Below are 21,752 nucleotides of genomic sequence, written 5' to 3' on the forward strand. Positions count from 1 at the left end.
TTTGAATTAGCTGAACTGAAATTCCATCACCTCCACTAGCTTTATTCGCCACTATGCTTTCTAAGAAGAAGGCAATGGCACCCCACTCCAGTATTCTTGCCTGGAAAATCCCATGGATGGAGGAGCCTGGTAGGCTGTAGTCCATGGGGTCGCTAAGAGTCGGACACAACTGAGCGACTTCACTTTCACTTTTCACTTTCATGCATTTGAGGAGGAAATGGCAACCCACTCCAGTGTTCTTGCCTGGAGAATCCCATGGACGGAGGAGCCTGGTGGGCTGCCGTCTATGGGGTCGCACAGAGTCGGACACGACTGAAGCGACTTTTCTAAGGCCCACTTGACTTTGCATTCCAGGATATCTGGTTCTAGGTGAGTGATCACATCATCGTGGTTATCTGGGTCATGAAGATCATTTTAATATAGTTCTGTGTATTCTTGCCACCTCTTCTTAATATCTTCTGCTTCTGTTAGGTCCATACCATTTCTGTCCTTTATTGTGCCCATGTTTGCATGAAATGTTCCCTTGATATCTCTAATTTTCTTGAAGAGATCTTTAGTCTTTCCCATTCTATTGTTTTCCTCTGTTTCTTTGCATTGATCACTGAGGAAGGCTTTCTTATTTCTCCTTGCTATTCTTTGGAATTCTGCATCCAAATGGGTATATCTTTCCTTCTCTCCTGTGCCTTTCCCTTCTCTTCTTTTCACAGCTATTTGTGAGGCCTTCTCAGACAACCATTTTGCCATGCTCTGTTCAGTTCAGTTCAGTTCCTCGGTCATGTCTGACTCTTTGCGACCCCATGGACTGTAGCATGCTAGGCCTCCCTGTCCATCACCAAGTCCCAGAGTTTACTCAAACTCTTGTCCATTGAGTCAGTAGATGCCATGCTCAATAGACCTTTAATCCAATTTTCTGTTGATGAGGAGGGCTGTGTTCCCTCCCTGTTGTTTTGCCTGAGGCCAAACTGTTGATCCATGCCTCCACTGGAGACTCCTGGATACTCACAGGTAAGTCTGGCTCAGCCTCCCACTGGCCTCCAAAGTAAAATTCCCTGGGGGTTCTTAGTCCCTTATAGGATCCCCAGATTGGGAATTCTGTTGTGGGTCCTGGAACTTTCTTAACAGTGTGAGAATTTCTTTGCTAATTTCTCTGCAGTTTGTGGATCGTTTGCTGGTGGCTCTGTGGTGGGGCAACCTCCTCCAAGAGGGCTTATGCTATATGACCCAGGTCTGCTGCAGCCAGAGCCCCTGTCCCTGCAGCAGGTCACTGCTGACCCGTGCCTCTGCAGGAGACACTCAAACACTCAAAAGCTACCATATTTATATTTATCTTTCTGATTTACTTCACTCTGTATAATAGGCTCTAGGTTCGTCCACCTCATTAGAACTGACTCAAATCTGTTCCTTTTTATGGCTTAGTAGTATTTCATTGTATAAATGTACCACAGCTTCTTCATTCATTCATCTGACGATGGACATCTAGGTTGCTTCCATGTTCTTGTTATTGTAAATAGTGCTGCAATGAACATTGGGGTACAAGTGTTGTTTTCAGCTTTGATTTCCTCAAGGTTTATGCCTAGGAGTGGGATTGCTGGGTCATATGGTGGTTTTATTCCTAGCTTTTTAAGGAATCTCCATACCGTCTTCCATAGTGGCTGTATCAGTTTACATTCCCACCAGCAATGCAAGAGGGTTCCCTTTTCTCCACATCCTCTCTGGTACTTATTGTTTGTAGACTTTCTGATGATAACCATTCTGACTGGTCTGAGGTACTATCTCATTGTAGTTTTGATTTGCATTTCTCTAATAATGAGTGATGTTGAGCATCTTTTCATATAAAGGTGAAAAGCCATCTTTTTTAGCCATCTGTATGTCTTCTTTGGAGAAATGTCTTTTTAGGTCTTTTTCCCACTTTTTGATTGGGCTCTTTGATTTTCTGGTATTGAGCTGTATGAGCTGTTTGTGTATTTTGGAAATTAATTCTTTGTCAATTGTTTCATTTGCTTTTATTTTCTCCTGTTCTGAGGGTTCATTTGCTAATTTCTTGAACATTTTCACGACACACCTTGAGTCAGTTGGAGAAAAACAGAGATTCGAAAACTCGAGACTGATAATCATTGTCTGTTTATTAGATAAGGCAAAGGTTCTACTAGAAAGTTTTATAGATCATTTGGCTTTCCTTGAAAACAGCAAATGGACACAGCCTGTTCCTCTGATGTCAGCCAGCTAATAGGCACATCCGTATATCTTTATCACAAACGGGACCAAGTAACAGGACAATACAAATAAGTGCGTTGATGATGAATCAGCAGCGTGATAGTCAAAAACAAAGAACTGTATCTTTTGTAGGGCTATAGTTAGTTGTTTTGGATATTTGTGGCATAATATTAAGAAGGGACTTAGCAACCAAACAACGTCACATACGGTAATTTTGGTAAAACATGAGGTACAAATAATCCCTTAACAAAAGACAAGCAACACCTGGTGTTTATGAGTAGAACATGAAATTATGCATAATTTCCTGTTGGGATTCTTTGGTTAAAACCAAATTAAATGTTCTGTTTAGAACCTTTGTGTTTGATGTGTGTTGAGGGGAAGTGAGGGTCCTTGGCAAGAAGGAGGGTCTCCTATGCAAATAGCCCAACTCTAAAGGGAAAGGGGAAAGAAAGCTAGGGAAAAACAGAAGCCAGGGAAGAAGTAAATGCATTTCTAATAGGTTACCAGTCTGAAAAATGAATCTGCCTTAATTTGCTGTTTGATACATTTTAAAATTAAGGTATCTGAAGAAGATTTTGCCCCTAAGATAAGACTATCACATTTAGAGACTCAACCTTAGAGAGCAAACTTATGGCTGCTGGGGGAGGGGGGTGGAGGGGAAGGATGGGGAGAAGGGATAGTTACGGAGTTTGATATGGACATGTCCACACTGCTATATTTAAAATGCATAACCAACAAGGACCTGCTGTACAGCACATGGAACTCTGGTCAATGTTACGTGGCAGTCTGCATGGGAGGGAAGTTTGGGGGAGAATGGATACATGTATATGTATGGCTGAGTCCCTTTGCTGTTCACCTGAAACTATCACAGCGTTGTTTGTTAATCAGCTATACCCCAATACAAAATAAAAGGTTTTTAAAAAAACAAAGAGCATCACATTGAAAGATGTAGAAAGATGTAGATTTTAACAGCAAAATCTACGTTTTAGAAAAAAAAAGATAACTTGTTGATAAAATATAGCTAGTATTTCTATAAACTTCATATTTTGCTAGAATATTCTGCTTGTTTGACACAAATGTTAAATTTTATCAAGACAAACTCTGTGGAACTAAAAATTATTTTGCTTTCTACTGATCTACTTTCCTCAATATTTTGTGACAGCTATACCTGTTAGAACCTATTTTACTGCATGACGTGGAAGCATTGACTTTTAGCAGTGATCTGGGAAGAAAGGAATTGATGAAGAAAAGCAGTGTAAGCAACCACTGGGAAAAAAAAAAGATAAACAGTATCCATGTGAAGTAAGAAAGAAAAACAAGTATCTTATATTAAGGCCTATATATGGAGATCTAGAAAAATGGTTCAGATGAACCTATTTGCAGGCAGGAATAGAGATGCAGGAATAGAAAATGGACATGTGGGCATGGGCGTGGGGAGAAGGGGAGAGTGAGACTAACTGAGAGAGTAGCACTGGTGAATTTACACTGCCATGTGTAAAGCAGATAGCCAGTGGGAAGCTGCTGTATAGCACAGGATGCTCTGTGATGACTGAGAGCGGTGGGATGGGAGGGTAGGAGGCAGGCTCAAGAGTGAGGGGATATATGTATACTATGTGACTGATTCACATTGTTGTACAGCAGAAACTAACAACACTGTAAAGCAATTATCCTCCAATTAAAAAATAAATAAAAGAAATGACAATGTTATTGGTAAAAAAAAAAAAAAAGATAGTGGCAGAGCAACAGAACAACTATGCAGGGTGTCAGAGGACTTGTGCTTTTATGATACACAGTTAAGGGACTCGCAGGAGCATCAGCTCTGCAAGTCATTATGTGTCATTAAGTCTGTTGCTTGATACAATGATGCCATAATGAGGTGAGGTTTATAGAAAAAAAGGCCCTAAAAGGGAAAGGACAAAATCTAGCTGGTATAGAAGGCAACAATCTTCAGGAGGAAAAAAATAGGAGAATCTGGCTAATGGGCAAGACTCAGCCCACCAGTCTTGCCCCTCTTCAGTTACTTAATGAGCTATATACAATTTGGCAATTTTATGACTTCCATTACATGGTTTTGATGGGATGTTATCCGAATAGGGATAATTCCCATTCTTGGCAAATAGTCTCTCATGTGGCTTCCCTGGTAACTCAGCTGGTAAAGAATCTGCCTGCAAAAGAGGAGACCCCAATTTGATTCCTGGATCGGGAAGATCCCCTGCAGAAGGAATAGGCTACCCACTTCAGTATTCTTTGGCTTCCCTGGTGGCTCAGTGGTAAAGAATCCGCCTGCAATGCGGGAGACCTGGGTTCAATCCTTGGGTTGAGAAGATCCCCTGGAGGAGGACATGGCAACCCATGCTGGTATTCTTGCCTGGAGAATCCCCATGGACAAAGGAGCCTGTTGGGCTACAGTCCATAGGGTCACAAAGAATCGGACACAACTGAGTGACTAAACACACACACAGTGGCTGACTGGCCATTTTCAGTCAGCACAATGAATGGATCACCCACTAGGAAAATTGAATTACTGAAGGGAGATAGTCAGCCCTCTTTACTGAACACTTGTACTCAGAAACTTTTCTGTTCTTGAACTTGAAAGACACATGCTATCATACATAGCAGTGCTGCTGTGTTGGAACCAAAGCAAATTAATCATGCCTGCCCCCGCTGCATGCCAGTTGCTACCCTTGGTGTAGTTTAGCTTTAGATTTGTGAGCAAAGTTTTTGACTGATGGCCTTTTGAAACCCTATTTCCTTGCCTGAAGAGGAGCTGCTAATCTAGTCTTGCATTTGTTTCTCTATTTTATATACTGTTTTTAAACATCTCAGGCACTGTTCTATATGCTTTGCAAATATTCACTCGTTTAATCCTTATAAGGACCTACAGGTAGGGTGTATCATTATCCTTATTTTGCAGATGGGGAAAGTAAAGCACAGGGAAGGTAAGTAACTTCCTCAAGGTCACAAAACTAATAAGTCATGAAGCCAGGATTTGAACTCAGAAAGTCTAGTTCCAGATTACCAGCCTAACCACTGTGTCCACTGCCCTTTACCTGTCTCTTCATTCCTTTACATTCTCTCTTTCACTATGATGCTTGATTGAGATGTTCTGCCTTTATTATTTCAGGCAGAGCAATTTTGTCAGCGTGTTTACTCTTGATTTCTGGGCAGACTGGAAAGGTGGAGGTGAGATGTGAGAGTGCCGGAGACAGGTGCACATGAAACTGGGGGGCTGGGAAGAGCCACAGTCACCAAGCCATTGCGGCAGCTTTTCTTCTGTAGATTTCTCTTCAGTGTGGAGTCAGAGGCCTGGATTCAAATCCTAGTACCATCACTTATCGACTCTGGGGCCTTGCCTTTATTGCTTCTGTCTTCATTTCACAGACTCCTTTTCTACAAATTGGAAATTGATTGTAGTGCTTACCCCAAAGGCTTGTTGTGGGGATTGCATGGAACAGTCTTGACACATAATAATTGCTCAGTAAACATTAGCCAGAATAGTGATTATTGTGATGGCTATATCAATTTCAGGCATGATTTGTCATGTAATACACAAGCATCAGAGAATAGGTTGTGTTTAGCTTTCAGCTGAGGCCACACTCAGGACAAATTTTTCTAGAAAAAGTTGGCATCTGATGGTGGTTTACTGATAAGGGAAATGGAAGATATATATGTAATCTTAGGAGAAGGACTACTCTGCTTCTATATTTTAATTGTGAAAAGTCTCTCTAACATATTGACTTGGGGAATAAGGAATAATATTTGAAACTGACATTGCAAAATGAGTCTCAGAAATGCCTGACACATAGTAGGTACTCAACAAATGTTACCTTCTACTTATATCCTATACTCCACAACCGTTACTTGTCACTCTTTATTTCTCACACTCCAAAGCTTGGCTCTAGTGAAGCCACAGTGACTGCATTTTTGTTCTCACTCTATGTCTTTGCTCACCTTAGTATTCCTGTGTGGAATGCCCTCAACTCTTCTTTCCATGCTTCTCAGTCCTACACATACTCCAAGAGCCTGGTCAAATATGAGGTCCTCCCTGAAGCATTTCTGAGCCACACAAGCCTGTGTAAGGGTGAAGGTGAATTGAGAGAAGGCACTGTGAAAGCAGGAAACAATGTACTGCCTTCCAGAGCCCCCAGTTTCAGTTGTCTTTCCTGAAGAAGACAGATGACAATACCTCAACAGTGAACCCAGTGGAACTTAAGGCAGAGTGACTCAAAAATAGATTGTGTCCTCCCCCTGAAGACTCTTGATAGTAGTTTCTCAGTGTCCTTCAGGCTTTAGAATCAGTGCTGGGGAAGAGAAGAGAGGGAGCTTAGAAGTAGACTGGGATTTGGTTCTAGTACCAAATTTGATGATGAAGTCACAGGATGGGAGTGCATTTACCTGACACCATTGGAATAAATTGATTGCCAGAGATTAAGCTGGAAGTCCAGAATCACCAGGCTGAATCTGGTGGCTCAGATGGTAAAGAAGCTGCCTGCAATTCAGGAGACCCAGGTTCTATCCCTGGGTCAGGAAAATCCCCTGGAGAAGGAAACGGCAACCCACTCCAGTGTTCTTGCCTGGAGAATCCCAGGAACGGGGGAGCCTGGTGGGCTGCCGTCTATGGGGTCGCACAGAGTCGGACATGACTGAAGCGACTTAGCAGCAGCAGTAGCAGCAGCCTGACTGAGGCCTAGCCTCTGAGAGATTATATGATAACTTCACATTTTTTTGGTCTGATTCATATGTAAATGAAGTGATGGAACCGAATGCCATGATCTTAGTTTTTTGAATGTTGAGTTTTAAGCCAGCTTTTTCACTCTCCTCTTTCACTTTCATCAAGAGGCTCTTTAGTTCCTCTTTGCTTTCTGCCATAATAGTGATGTCATCTTCATATCTGAGATTATTGATATTTCTCCCTGCAATCTTGATTCCAGCTTGTGCTTCAATCAGTCCAGTCTAGCATTTTGCATGATGTACTCTGCATATAAGTTAAATAAGCAGTGTGACACTATACAGCCTTGACGTACTCTTTCCCAATTTGGAAATAGTCTGTTGTTCCATGTCCAGTTCTAACTGTTGCTTCTTGACCTGCATACAGATTTCTCAGGAGGCAGGTCAGGTGGTCTGGTATTCCCATCGCTTGAAGAATTTTTCATCTTGCTGTAATCCACACAGTCAAAGGCTTTAGCATAATCAATGAAGCAGAACTAGATGTTTTTCTAGAATTGTCTTGCTTTTTCTATGATCCAGTGGATGTTGGCAATTTGCTCTCTGGTTCCTCTGCCCTTTCTAAATCCAGCTTGAACATCTGGAAGTTCTTGGTCCCATCACTTCATGGCAACTAGATGGGGAAACAACAGAAATAGTGACAAACTTTATTTTCTTGGGCCCCAAAATCACCGCAGATGGTGACTGAAGCCATGAAATTAAAAGACACCTATTTCTTAGTAGAAAAGCTATGACAAAGCTGGACAGCATATTGAAAAGCAGAGACATTACTGACAAAGGTCCGTCTAGTCAAGTCTATGGTTTCTCCAGTAGTCATGTATGGATGTGAGAGTTGGACCGTAAAGAAAGCTGAGTACTGAAGGACTGATGCTTTTAAACTGTGGTGTTGATGAAGACTGTTGAGAGTTCCTTGGATAGCAAGGAAATCAAACCAGTCAATCCTAAAGGAAATCAACCATGAATATTCATTGGAAGGACTGATGCTGAAGCTGAAGCTCCAATACTTTGCCCACCTAATGTGAAGAACTGACTCATTGGAAAAGACTGATGCTGGGAAAGACTGAAGGCAAGAGGAGAAGGGGACGACAGAGGATGAGATGATTGGATGGCATTACCGACACAATGGACATGAGTTTGATCAAGCTGCAGGAATTGGTGATGGACAGGGAAGCCTGGCATGCTGCGGTCCATAGGGTCGCAAAGAGTCGAACATGACTGAGTGACTGAACTGAACTGAGATGTATGTAAATTTCTCTCCAGTAAAATAGATGGTTACATTTTTGTTGCTCTGTAGGAGGAAGTACTTTTGTATCAAATTTTATAATCCCATTCCTACATTCTTTCTTTCTGTTCTCATATATATTCAGTCTCTCACATTATCCTTTGAACCTGCTTTATTTTCTGATTAATGAGAGAAATGATCTGTGATATGTGCTCACTTTATATAAGAGTCACGTTTTTAACGTTTAAAGTATACGTTATGGAGGAGTACTGAGGACTTTGAGAAAGAATTTTAAAAATAAAACTCAACATGAAAGTCATTTTCTTCTTTAGCAAATTTGGAAGAATTAGAGGTAAACAGCCAGAGCACCTAGTCACTGATGACAGACAGTAGGTCCCAACAGTGCTGTTCTGAATGATGCAAATGTGAACATCAGAAAGATGTACTAGGCTGAGATGTTACATGACAAAGAGCACACTGAGCGGTTCACCAGCCAGATGCTTCCTCCCCCACCCCCACAACCTTTAGTTTGGGTTCTTTTAACTTTAAAGTCTGTGTCAGTTTTGAATTTAAAATAGACTATTACTTGACAGTTCTAACCTAACAGAAACTCAGGAAAATAGATTAAGATGAAAATACTCTAGCTCTTTTATTTTGCTTTTAGTATAACTGGTAATTTTTAACACTCCTGGATTCCTTTCATTGTTTGCCATGTGTCCATGGGCATACATAAAGGTTAAAAACTTCCTTTGAGATACCACTTTCTTTTGCTTTGAGAGATTTGACAGTTTCTGATCATATCTTTCCTTGCAAATGTTTGGAAGAAACATTAGTGTTCCCTGTAACTGAGGTATGTTGGAGTTTGGGGCCTAGAACCAGTAGAATGTGGTGGTGGAAAGTGCAGGTTCACTGTGTATACTGTCTGGGTTCAAATCCCAACCCTACTATTCCCTAGATAGTCAGTAATTTAACCTCGCTGAGCTTCAGTTTCCTCATTTGTGATGTGGGAACAATATTAGAGGACTCAACAGAATCCTTCTGAGGTGCTCGGCATAGTGACTGGCAAATAGTAAGCATTCAGATAATGGGAGCTATTATTATTTTGAAGATGGGAAACATGTAAATGTGCAAATCTTTCCGATTTGTATGTGGTTCACCTTTTGGGTTTCTCATTAATTATTTCCTTTCTTTCTCCTCCTTACCCAGTAGCACCATAGTGAGAAATTAAGAGAATTTTAATACTCAGTAGTGTGTATCCAATAAAGTTTTTTGCCCTGTTTTCTTGGAAAACAAAACAAAAATCAGAAAGGTTAAACATTTTATATTTCTGAAGGAGAGGATTGATTAAATTTCATTATTTCCTGGGGATGTATTTATATTTTTCCCCCTTGTGGACAGCAATGCTCCTTCTACTAAGATATTAAGAAGAGGTGGCAAGAATATACAGAAAAACTATACATAAAAGATCTTAATGACCCAGATAACCACGATGGTGTGATCACTCACCTAGAGCCAGACATCCTGGGGTCCAAAGTCAGGTGGACCTTAGGAAGCATGACTATGAACAAAGCTAGTGGAGATGATGCAATTCCAGTTGAACTATTTCAAATCCTAAAAGATGATGCTATTAAAGTGCTGTGCTCAATATGCCAGCAAATTTGGAAAACTCAGCAGTGGCCACAGGACTGGAAAAAGTCAGTGTTCATTCCAACCCCAAAAAAGGCAATGCCAAAGAATGTTCAAACTGCTGCATAATTGCACTTGTCTTACATGCTAGCAAAGTAATCCTCAAAATTGTCCAAGTGAGGCTTCAACCGTATATGAACTGAGAACTTCCAGGTGTTGAAGCTGGATTTAGAAAAAGCAGAGGAACAAGAGAGCAAATTGCCAACATCTGTTGGCTCATCAAAAAAGCAAGAGAGTTCCAGAAAAACATCTACTTCTGCTTCATTGAGTATGCCAAAGCCTTTGACTGTGTGGATCACAACAAACTCTGGAAAATTCTTCAGGAGATGGGAATACCAGACCACCTTATCTGCCTCCTGAGAAATCTGAATGCAGGTCAAGAAGCAACAGTTAGAACCAGACATAGAACAACGGACTGGTTCCAAATTGGAAAAGGAGTGGAGTCAAGGCTGTATATTGTCACCCTGCTTATTTAACTTATATGCAGAGTACATCATGTGAAATGCCGGGCTGGATGAAGCTCAAGCTGGAATCAAGATTGCCATGAGGAATATCAATAACCCCAGATACACAGATGACACCACCCTTATGGCAGAAAGTGAAGAGGAACTAAAGAGCCTCTTGATGAAAGTGAAAGAGGAGAGTGAAAAAGTTGGCTTAAAGCTCAACATTCAAAAACTGAGATCATGGCATTCAGTCCCATTACTTCATGGCAAATAGATGGGGAAACAATGGAAATAGTGACAGACTTTATTTTGAGGGGCTCCAAAATCAGTGTAGATGGTGACTGCAGCCATGAAATTAAAAGAGGCTTGCTCTTGGAAGAAAAGCTATGACCAACTTAGACAGCATATTAAAACACAGAGACATTACTTTGCCGACAAAGGTCCATCTAGTCAAAGCTGTGATTTTTCCAGTAGTCATGTATGGATGTGCAAGTTGGACCATAAAGAAAGCTGAGCACCAAAGAGTTGATGCTTTTGAACTGTGGTGCTGGAGAAGACTCTTGAGAGTCCCTTGGACTGCAAGGAGATCAAACCAGTCCATCCTCCCACCTTCAATCTTTCCCAGCATGAGGGCCTTTTCCAACGAGTCGACTCTGCATCAGGCAGCCAAAGTATTGGAGTTTCAGCTCAGCATAAGCTTTTCCAATGAATATTCAGTACTGATTTCCTTTAGGATTGACTTGTTTGATTTCCTTTGCAGTTCAAGGGACTCTCGAGTCTTCTCCATCACCAAGTTCAAAAGTATCAATTCTTCAGCGCTTAGCCTTCTTTATGACTCAACTCTCACATCTGTACATGACTACTGGAAAAACCATAGCTTTGACTGTACTCATCTTTGTCTGCAAAATGATGTTTCTGATTTTTAATACACTGTCTAGCTTTGTCATAGCTTTTCTTCCAAGGAGCAAGTGTCTTTTAATTTCATGGCTGCAGTCTACAGTGATTTTGGAGCCCAAGAAAATAAAGTCTCTCACTGTTTCCATTTTTTCCCCATCTATTTGCCATGAAGTGGTGGGACCAGATGCCATGATCTTAGTTTTTTGAATGCTGAGTCTTAAGCCAGCTTTTTCACTCTCCTCTTTCACTTTCATCAAGAGGCTCTTTAGTTCTTCTTTGCTTTCTGCTAGTAAGGTGGTGTCATCTGCAAATCTGAGGTTATTAATATTTATCCCAGAAGTCTTGATTCCAGCTTGAGCTTCATCCAGCCCAGCATTTCACATGATGTACTCTGCATATAAGTTAAATAAGCAGGGTGACAATATATAGCCTTGACTCCACTCCTTTTCCAATTTGGAACCAGTCCATTGTTCCATGTCCGGTTCTAACTGTTGCTTCTTGACCTGCATTCAGATTTCTCAGGAGGCAGGTAAGGTGGTCTGGTATTCCCATCTCTTGAAGAATTTTCCAGAGTTTGTTGTGATCCGCACAGCCAAAGGCTCTAACGTAGTCAATGAAGGAGAAGTAGATGTTTTTTTGGAATTTTCTTGCTTTCTTTTTTTTTTTTTTTTTCTATGATCCAACGGATGTTGGCAATTTGCTCTCTGGTCCCTCTGCCTTTTCTAAATCCAGCTTGAACATCTGGAAATTCTTGGTTCACATACTGTTGAAGCCTACCTTAGAGGATTTTGACCATGAACTTGCTAGCATGTGAAATGAGTGCAATTGTGCGATAGTTTGAACATTCTTTGTTATTGCCTTTCTTTGATGTTAGAATGAAAACTGACCTTTTCCAATCCTGTAGCTACTGCTGAGTTTTCCAGATTTGTTGGCCTATTGAGTGAAGCACTTTAAGAGCATCATCTTTTAGGATTTGAAGTAGCTTAGCTGGAATTCCATCACCTCCACTAGCTTTGTTTGTAGTGATGCTTCTTAAGGCCCACTTGACTTCACACTCCAGAATGTCTGACTCTAGATGAGTGACCACACCATCGTGGTTATTTGGGTCATTAAGACATTTTTTGTACATAGTAGAGCTGTGTAATTGCTCTGCAATTTTGAACAAGCAGTGCTACGATTGACCTATGCTTTGGTGAGAAAGTTGAACTGGATGGTCACATGGAAAAAAGCGTGTGTTTCTGTGTTATAGGATGACTGGAGTCTTTCAAACATAAAAATAAATTTCAACAGGATAAATTTCTGTGGGACAAATGGAATGGAAATATGAGATGAAGGAGAAAAAGAAATATTATAAAAATTTTTTGTATCCTAAAAAAAAGTGAATGGTGCTAGGTATCAAATGGTATTTGGCATATTTATAATGCTTTGGTAACTAACCTTTGTAAATATTTAAATTTGTGATGAAAAACGTGAGATGTCAACTTAAAAATGGGTGAGGAAGTTACATGGGTTTTCAAACTTCTTTTAAGTGACATGGCAGTTGAATTTTGAATATTATGACTTGTGAGTGGGAGTGATCCTGACTGCTTAGTCACTTTTTAATCCTTGCACTTACTGCAGTGCCCAGAATATACCAAGTTCTCAATCTCCATCTGGGGAATGAAGATGCAAGGCCAGGGATGCACTGTGAGAGGCTGTGCACTAAAGGACCAGGGCCACAGGGAAGACTGCATCAGGACCAGTGCACTGAACTTTCCATCCTTCCAGCTTCATTTCCTCTGCTCATAAAATAACATTCTAGAAGGGTTACCTGATTCTGCCAATAGACTAAAATAATTTTAACGATGATAATTGTAATCATGGTATCTAACAGCAGAGAAACCCTCTATAGACCTCAGCTCATTGTAATCCCGGATGGGGAGTATGGCCTTTCCTTTCTATTTTTCTTGACATAGAACATTATATTAGTTTCAGGTGTACAATACAATGATTTGATACTTGTATATATTGTGAAATTGTCACCACAATGTCTAGTTACCATCCCTCACCATTCATAGTTACAGAATTTTTTTCTTCTACTGAGAATTTTTAAGATCTATTCTGGTAGCAACTTTCAAATATATTCTATAGTATTATTAACTATGGTCACTATGCTGTCTATTACATCCCCAGAGCTTATTTACATCATAACTGAAAGTTTGCACATATCAACCCCCTTCATCCATTTTGCCCACCCCCACTTTTGGCAACCACCAGTCTGTTCTCTGTGGGTTTGGTTTTTTAGATTCCATGAATAAGTGAGATCATACGGTATCTGTTCTTCTCTGTCTGACCTATTTCTCTTAACATAATGCCCTCAAGGTGCATTTGTGGTGACAAATGGCAAGGTTTCCCTTTTCATGGCTTAATAGTTTCCCATTGTGTTTATAGACTACATCTTTACACATTCTCTTATCAAAGGACACTTAGATTGCTTCTGCATCTTGTTTATTCTAGATAATGCTGCAGTAAACATAGAGGTGCAGATATCTTTTCAAGTTAGTGTTTTGGTTTTCTTCAAATAGATACCCAGAAGTGGAACTGGGTAGTTCCACGTACATTTGGTACTTCTATTTACATTTCCTTTATTTTGGTTCTCATTGGCTATGGGCTTTCATCAAGCTGATTTCTCCGCCTCGAACAATGCTACATGGCTTGTGCAAGGGTTAATAACTTGGTGAAGGAGGTAAGGACTGGGGCAAGAAGGAGAGAAAAGGACTTTCCAGCTCAAGTATTCTTTACTCAAGACTGTTGTGAGTGCAGCAGGGGGTCATTGATTTCGATCCTACCAGTGACAAGTGGAATTGCCTTGTGGTTCACCCATCCATCCATTCCTTTAATAAACATATATTAAATGCTCACTTTGTGCAAGATCTTGGGATGAAGAGATAAATAATACCCACAAGGACATTTCAGAAGAGGGAAACAGATCAGTAGGTAAATGCACATAGGGGAGTAGAGCCTGTTTTCACTCTACAACCTCCCAGCCTAGAGATTAAATGCTTTTACTGTTTTTATCAGAAGGTGGGAGAACACAGGCTCAGAGCCTTCTCTTTCCTCAACTGCTCAAGTGAATCAAGAAGGGCCTCAGCATTCTCTAAAGGATGTACTCTTCAAACATATAAGCTGAGGTAGGGGTAAAACTCAGTGGAATTAATGTGAGCCGGGTTCCTGGACTTTTTCCTTTTGCTTTCAAAGGTCAGCAAGTTTAATGTGGAATACGTATAGGGAAAAATGAGCTTTGGACAAGAATGAAAGAAAAATTCAAATACTACCCAAGGTGGATGAAAGGAACTAGCTATGTTTTATCTTCAAAGAGGCCATGTAATTGGGGTCAGGGGTTATATGGGGCGGACATAATATGTCTGCTAAGCTCACAATTCTCTTGAGTGGCAATCTGAATCCTAATGGCATTTAACCTGATTCAGGCAACCCTGCCTCCCAGCTCATGCCTATTATCCTGCTGTAGTTTTTAACAGCATGTCCTTTCACTCTCAAAAGTGCCCTAAGTTAGCAGTCAAATTATACCGCCATGGTAGTAACTCAAGAAGGGAAAGTCAAGCCCCATATCCATTCCCCATGGAGAAGTATGACCAAAATATGTTTGTTATTAAAATCTTTCATGTTAACATTTTGCTTCTGTGGGAAGTTGTAAATCTGCTGGAACTATGCAGTTCAACAAACATTGTTTCTGCGGGACTTGTGTGAAGAGAGCAAAGGAGACAGAAAAATGAGTTGGATAGAGGCCTGCCCCAGAAGAGATTATGGACTGACAGAGGTGACACACAAAGAATAATGTGTGCTTGAGACACTAAAGGCTTACATCCTTGGAACTAAAATGCTGGAGCAGGAAGGGACCTGGGGCTAATCTTACTTCCTCACTTTACAACCGAGGATGCTGTTTGCCCGGGTTCACATAGCCTTTAGGTGTGGAAACAGGGTCTTTGCCTGGGACTGTCCCTGTTTATGCCTATTGTCCTGCCATACCTACTAATAGTAGTCACTCAGTCATATCTGACTCTGTGCAACCCCATGGACTGTAGTCTACCAGGCTCCTCCGTTCATGGGATTTTCCAGGCAAGAGTACTGGAGTGGGTTGCCATTTCCTTCTCCAGGGTATCTTCCCAACCCAGGGATCAAACCTGGGTCTTCCACATTGCAGGTAGACGCTTTACCATCTGAGCCACCAGGAAAGCTCCTACTAATAGTATCCCCCTTCAATTCAGCAATGTCCTGATTTAGATGATAAATGATATGGTTCCTCTACTGTAGGGAGCGGGGTCTCTTGACTCTGAACAGTATTTCTCCACTATGGCACTATTGACACTTGGCGCTAGATAGCTCTTCATTTAGGAGAAGGCAATGGCACCCCACTCCAGTACTCTTGCCTGGAAAATCCCATGGACGGAGGAGCCTGGTAGGCTGCAGTCCATGGGGTTGCCAAGAGTCAGACACGACTGAGCAACTTCACTTTTACTTTTCACTTTCATGCATTGGAGAAGGAAATGGCAACCCACTCCAGTGTTCTTGCCTGGAGAATCCCAGGGACGGGGGAGCCTGGTGGGCTGCCGTCTATGGGGTCGCACAGAGTCGGACACGACTGAGAAACTTAGCAGCAGTAGCAGCAGCAGCTCTTCATTTTCAGGGGCTGTGTCCTGTGCACTGAAGGATAGTAAGCAGAATCCCACTTAAGGCTAGTAGCAGCTTCTCTCCCAGCAATGACATTAAAATTGCCTCGAGACATTGCCAGATGTCCCCTGGGAGGCATAATCACCCTTGTTGAGAACATCTGCCCTAGACAGTGACCTTGACAATAGTCAGCCAGACTGTACCAGGCTGCCACAAAATGCCAAAATATAACCTATCAAGAATACATTTATTTACTTCTCTGTTTTCTGAACTCTTAATATGACAGCCTCAAGAAAACTATTCAAAGCAAATACTTTAATCAGAAAATATTTCCAAAAAGCCCTCAAATGGAATTATTGTTTCCCATGTAAATTAATATTTTCTGTGAACAGAAACACAAAGGGTATTGAATCAGAAGTGTTGATGAACAACTGCACAACACGTTAAACATCATATGAATTGCTATTTTAACCTGTTGCCCAAGTGAAAAATGAAAAGGAGAGAGGATAGTAAAATTAATTCTATAATACTTTGAACCTACTTTTAAAGTGATATTTCTGAGAATATTTTTTAATAAATTGGAAGAGATTGTGCTGCCCCAAACTGTAAAATTGATACTCTTTTCACACACCCCACTTTCAACACTTCCTTCTCCTATATTCTCTCCAACTTGACAATATTATATTAAATTTTTCTGTAATGAAAAAGACAGCTCTTCTCAAACAAGAATAGTTTATTGAGTCAAGCAATATATACTAAGTAGTTGCATGACAGGCTGCTCCAGTGCTGGAGATGCATTGATGATCCCTAGTCACTATCCTTGAGATGCCCAATGTCTAATGGGAACTCATTCATGGCTAGGTGGACAGCATTGATAACATTTAGCACACGGTGGTTCTCAGACATACACACAAGCAGCAAACAAACAGCCATCTGTAAAATGAGGGTGTGATTGTAAAGGCACCTTCAAGTTCTGATCTTTTATGATGATTTAAGCAAATCAAGGGTCTGGGTAAATCTTGCTGAAGTATCAGGATTGTCCTCTCTCTTGTTTAAATGCTAATGATACTTAGAAACCCCACCACCGGCATCATCACCATTTTCTTCATACCTATCAGTTGGCAAGAGGGTCAAACATGTATCCACCCTTCTACTAACTGGGATTATGAAAATTAATCTAAACATGAAAGTATGTACAGAACGAAAAACTTTAAATGACATCTTGATTTAAGGACTATTATTAAAGTTAAGTCCTCTCACATTCAGAGTGACTCAGTTCAGTTCAGTCGTGTCCAACTCTTTGCGACTCCATGAATCACAGCACGCCAGGCCTCCCTGTCCATCACCAACTCCCAGAGTTCACTCAGACTCATGTCCATTGAGTCGGTAATGCCATCCAGCCATCTCATCCTCTATTGTCCCCTTCTCCTCCTGCCCCCAATCCCTCCCAGCATCAGAGTCTTTTCCAATGAGTCAACTCTTCACATGAGGTGGCCAAAGTACTGGAGTTTCAGCTTTAGCATCATTCCTTCCAAAGAACACCCAGGACTGATCTCCTTTAGAATGGACTGGTTGGATCTCCTTGCAGTCCAAGGGACTCTCAAGACTCTTCTCCAACACCACAGTTCAAAAGCATCAATTCTTCAGTGCTCAGCTTTCTTCACAGTCCAACTCTCACATCCATACATGACCACTGGAAAAACCATAGCCTTGACTAGACGGACCTTTGTTGGCAAAGTAATGTCTCTGCTTTTGAATATGCTGTCTAGGTTGGTCATAGCTTCCTTCCAAGGAGTAAGCTTCATTGTTGCAATCACCATTAAGCTGAATAGTTGGATCTGAATCCCAATTAGAACAGTGAGTAGAAAATAACATATGTGTAAGTTTTGTGACCAGTGAATTTGAAGAATAAGAAGGAAGGGAAAAAAGCAAATGCTTTTATCTCTAGAAAAGAGTGGCACAGGCAGAAATTGTCTTACTCTCTCCCATTACTTTACCTCCACTCTAAGGAGAAGCAGAGCGGAGCTTTGATGATGAGGGGATAGAAAGGAAAGGAGGAAGACAATTTCTGCCTGGCATGGATATTATGTTTCAGAAAAGATATTTGTCTATTACTCTGCGTTTCCCCTTCATGTTTAAAAAAAATCCTACCTACTCATCCTCTTAGTATCTGACGTATCTGACCATTCTAGAAGCCTGATACACAATGATGATGCAGACTTAGCATCCTGATGAAAGCAATACTAGGTACAGGTTCTAAACATGTTATTGGTAGCCTTATCATGCTCTGAAACTGTTTGCAGAGTTATCAGATATTTAAAGGGGGATGAACTGTCCAATCAGAATGAGTTGAAGTATCCTAGAACAATAATGGTAATAATATCAGCTGCAGATTATAAGACTTCACTGTGTATTCCTTTTTTGATAAGTGCCTTTTTTACCCCTTTGGTTCCTCGGAGTATTACACTGAAACATTGTAATACATGGCAAGGCTGAAAGCATAGTGAGTATACCATTTAAGGCTACACTGTCGTCTAGTTAAGGCTATGGTTTTTCCTGTGGTCATGTATGGATGTGAGAGTTGGACTGTGAAGAAGGCTGAGCACTGAAGAATTGATGCTTTTGGAATTGTGGTGTTGGAGAAGAGTCTTGAGAGTCCCTTGGACTGCAAGGAGATCCAACCAGTCCATTCTGAAGGAGATCAGCCCTGGGATTTCTTTGGAAGGAATGATGCTAAAGCTGAAACTCCAGTCCTTTGGCCACCTCATGCGAAGAGTTGACTCATTGGAAAAAGACTCTGATGCTGGGAGGGATTGGGGGCAGGAGGAGAAGGGGACGACAGAGGATGAGATGGCTGGATGGCATCACTGACTCGACGGACGTGAGTCTGGGTGAACTCCTGGAGTTGGTGATGGACAGGGAGGCCTGGCGTGCTGCGATTCATGGGGTCGCAAAGAGTCGGACACAACTGAGCAACTGATCTGATCTGATCTGATCTGACTGCACTTAACAAAACTCAACTTCTAAATACCAGGTAAAGTGTGAAATCCTTTTCAAATATTGTTTTTTATCTATACAGCAACCCTGCAAGATAGGTTTTTTCCCCCCAATAAGCACAGAGTAGTTAACTTGCCCAAGGACACCGCCTTAAAATAATAACTTTGCCTGGTGCTTTTCATATCATCAAAAGTTATAACATTGCTTAAGAATACAAAACTTCTAAATCAATACAGAAAACTCAGGACTAATTTCTATGTGGCCTAAAGAAAAGCTCAGACAGGCAAGTTCCTAAGTGTAACAGAGGCTCAGGGACAAGGTTATTGTTTAGTTAGGAGTACCCAGGGGATGAGTATTTTGTACTTACTACAAATAGATTCCTGAAGGTAAGGATTACTTAGAGATGGGGAGGGTTGGGTATAGGGATCACCTGTGTCCCTCTGTGGTATATAACATAGATTGTCTCAACACCCCTTTCCAGTAGCTTTCACCCTTGCCTTCTTTTGTTATCAAGGCTATAGAGCTTGAAATCATCTTTTCTAATAAGATATAAGTGGACATCTACTTAGGGTGGTTCTGGGAAAGTTTTGCTTTCTGAACATAAGAGGAGACCATCAGCTGCCATGGTCCTCTATCCTTTCTTCCTGCCAGGAATGTAGACTTGACATATGGAGCTGCACCAGCCATCTTACAACCATGAAGAGACTAACAGTCATGGAGTGGAGAAGGATAAGAGCTGGGACTTTGGCGATACCATCTGCCTCACATTGCCTGCCTTGAACTGCTTGTCACATGAGAAAGATGAACTCCTATTTGTTTCAGCAACCATAAGTTGAGTTTCATGTTATTTACTATTGAATGCATTCCAAGTTGACATCCCATCCATGGGATAAGCCTCACCTTCCCCCATGATGTTTTAATATAATAGCCTGATGAACCAAAGGAAAAAATATTGTACCTGTCAGAAAAACAATAGAGAGTGAAGCTTTGTAATGTATAATCAGCTTTGTAAATTGTGAAGCACAAGTCATGCTCGCAAATTGTGAAACATAAATTTCTATGTATCCACAACAGTATAAGAATGATAAATGCACAGAAACAGACAAAAAGAAGAGAACAGCCTGTAGATTAGACTGTTATTCACCATATATTCATTCTTTCCCACTCCATGTCCCCAAAACTCCATGGAAAAAGTGTATTTCCCTTCCACATTGATGTTAAACTTGGCCATGTGATTTGCTTCGGTCAGTGGGCTGTGGGCAGAAGTGACAGCCATAGTGTAGGCCTTAAAAGATATCAGGTGTTTGTGCTCTACACTCTTGCACTTCTGTCTTCACCATGAGAAGGACATACCTTGAGTAAGCTGCTGATCTAATGAGGATGAGAGATCTGTGGAGCTGAAATGAACTGAACCGAGAGCTAGAGTCAAGCCCAGCCAGACGCTTACTGACTTCAGGACACATGAGTAAGAAGTATTTGTTACTATACATCACTGGGTTTTTGAGGGAGGTTGCTATGCAGCATTAGTATTGTAATAACTAACTGATACACAACCCTGAGAGCATAATCTCACAAAATAAACTATAGTTATTTTAATTTTTTAAACAAATATTAGTATTGTCATGACCTATAACAACATTCTATGTGCATGCTAAGTTGCCTCACTCATGTCCAACTCTTTGCGAGCCTATGGACTGTAGCCCAACAGCCTCCTCTGTCTATGGGATTTCCCAGGCAAGAATACTGGAGTGGGTTGCCATGTCCTTCTCCAGGGGATCTTCCCCAGCCAGGGATCAAACTCACATCTGCAGCTCCTGCTTTGCAGGAGGATTCTTTACCGCTAAGCCACCAGGGAAGCCCAACAGCATTGTAAGTGGAACCCTATTTATTAATAAATTAAAAGCCAGTGTTTACAAAGACATATTTTTATTCATTAAATTATTCATTTGCTTAGTCCCATTACTTCAGGAACTAAGTATCTCCCTGAATTTAGCCAGGTAAAGTGTATGTTCTGTTTCTTCCTCACCAGAACTTTAGCTTTATTCTTTTGATCTGCTTTTGTCCTTATTCTGTTAGTTATGTGATTAATAGTACCTATTCTTTAAATCTTTGTTTAACTAGATGAAAGAAAGCCTCTCTTATAAAACAAACAAAAGCAAACTCTTGGACATAGAAATGTTTTCTTTGCTTAAAAGTAGTATTTGTTCTAAATTCTGCTGCTGCTAAGTCACTTCAGTCCTGTCCGACTCTGTGCGACCCCATAGACGGCAGCCCACCAGGCTCCCCCGTCCCTGAGATTCTCCAGGCGAGAACACTGGAGTGGGTTGCCACTTCCTTCTCCAATGCATGAAAGTGAAAAGTGAAAGTGAAGTCACTCAGTTGTGTCCGACTCTTTGCAACCCCATGGATTGCAGCCCACCAGGCTCCTCCACCCATGGGATTTTCCAGGCAAGAGTTCTGGAGTGGGTTGCCATTGCCTTCTCCAGTTCTAAATTCTATTAATTTTTATTCAGTTCAGTTCAGTTCAGTCGCTCAGTCATGTCCGACTCTTTGAGACCCCATGAACCGCAGCACGCCAAGCCTCCCTGTCCGTCACCAACTCCCGGAGTCCACCCAAACCCATGTCCATTGAGTCTGTGTAACAAATCGTCCTAAAACTTAGAAGATTAAAATAACAATAAACAAGAAGCTGTTTCAGTACATTAGGGATTCAGGAGTGGTTTGCTGGGTGATTCTGGCTCAGGGTCTCTCATGAGGTTGCAGTCAAGATGTCATCCAGGAATGAACTTCCAGGAATGGCTTCACAGGGGCTGGAGGATCCACTTCCACTTACAGCTTACTCATAATGCTCTTGCCATGTGGACCTCACCATAGGACTACTGAGTGTCCTCATGACA

At 41.2% G+C, this 21,752-nt stretch overlaps 1 long non-coding RNA gene across 1 annotated transcript in view; it reads left to right on the forward strand.

Moving 5' to 3' along the window:
* LOC129640441 (uncharacterized) overlaps positions 1-20,417 on the forward strand; it is a 227,622-nt gene extending 207,205 nt beyond the window's left edge. Inside the window, exon 5 of the long non-coding RNA XR_008708812.1 lies at positions 19,507-20,417. This is a non-coding gene — a long non-coding RNA (uncharacterized LOC129640441). The remainder of the gene's footprint in view (positions 1-19,506) is intronic.
* Positions 20,418-21,752: the final 1,335 nt, after the last annotated feature.

Source organism: Bubalus kerabau, chromosome X (assembly GCF_029407905.1).
Source record: "Bubalus kerabau isolate K-KA32 ecotype Philippines breed swamp buffalo chromosome X, PCC_UOA_SB_1v2, whole genome shotgun sequence".
Classification (NCBI taxonomy): Eukaryota; Metazoa; Chordata; class Mammalia; order Artiodactyla; family Bovidae; genus Bubalus; species Bubalus kerabau.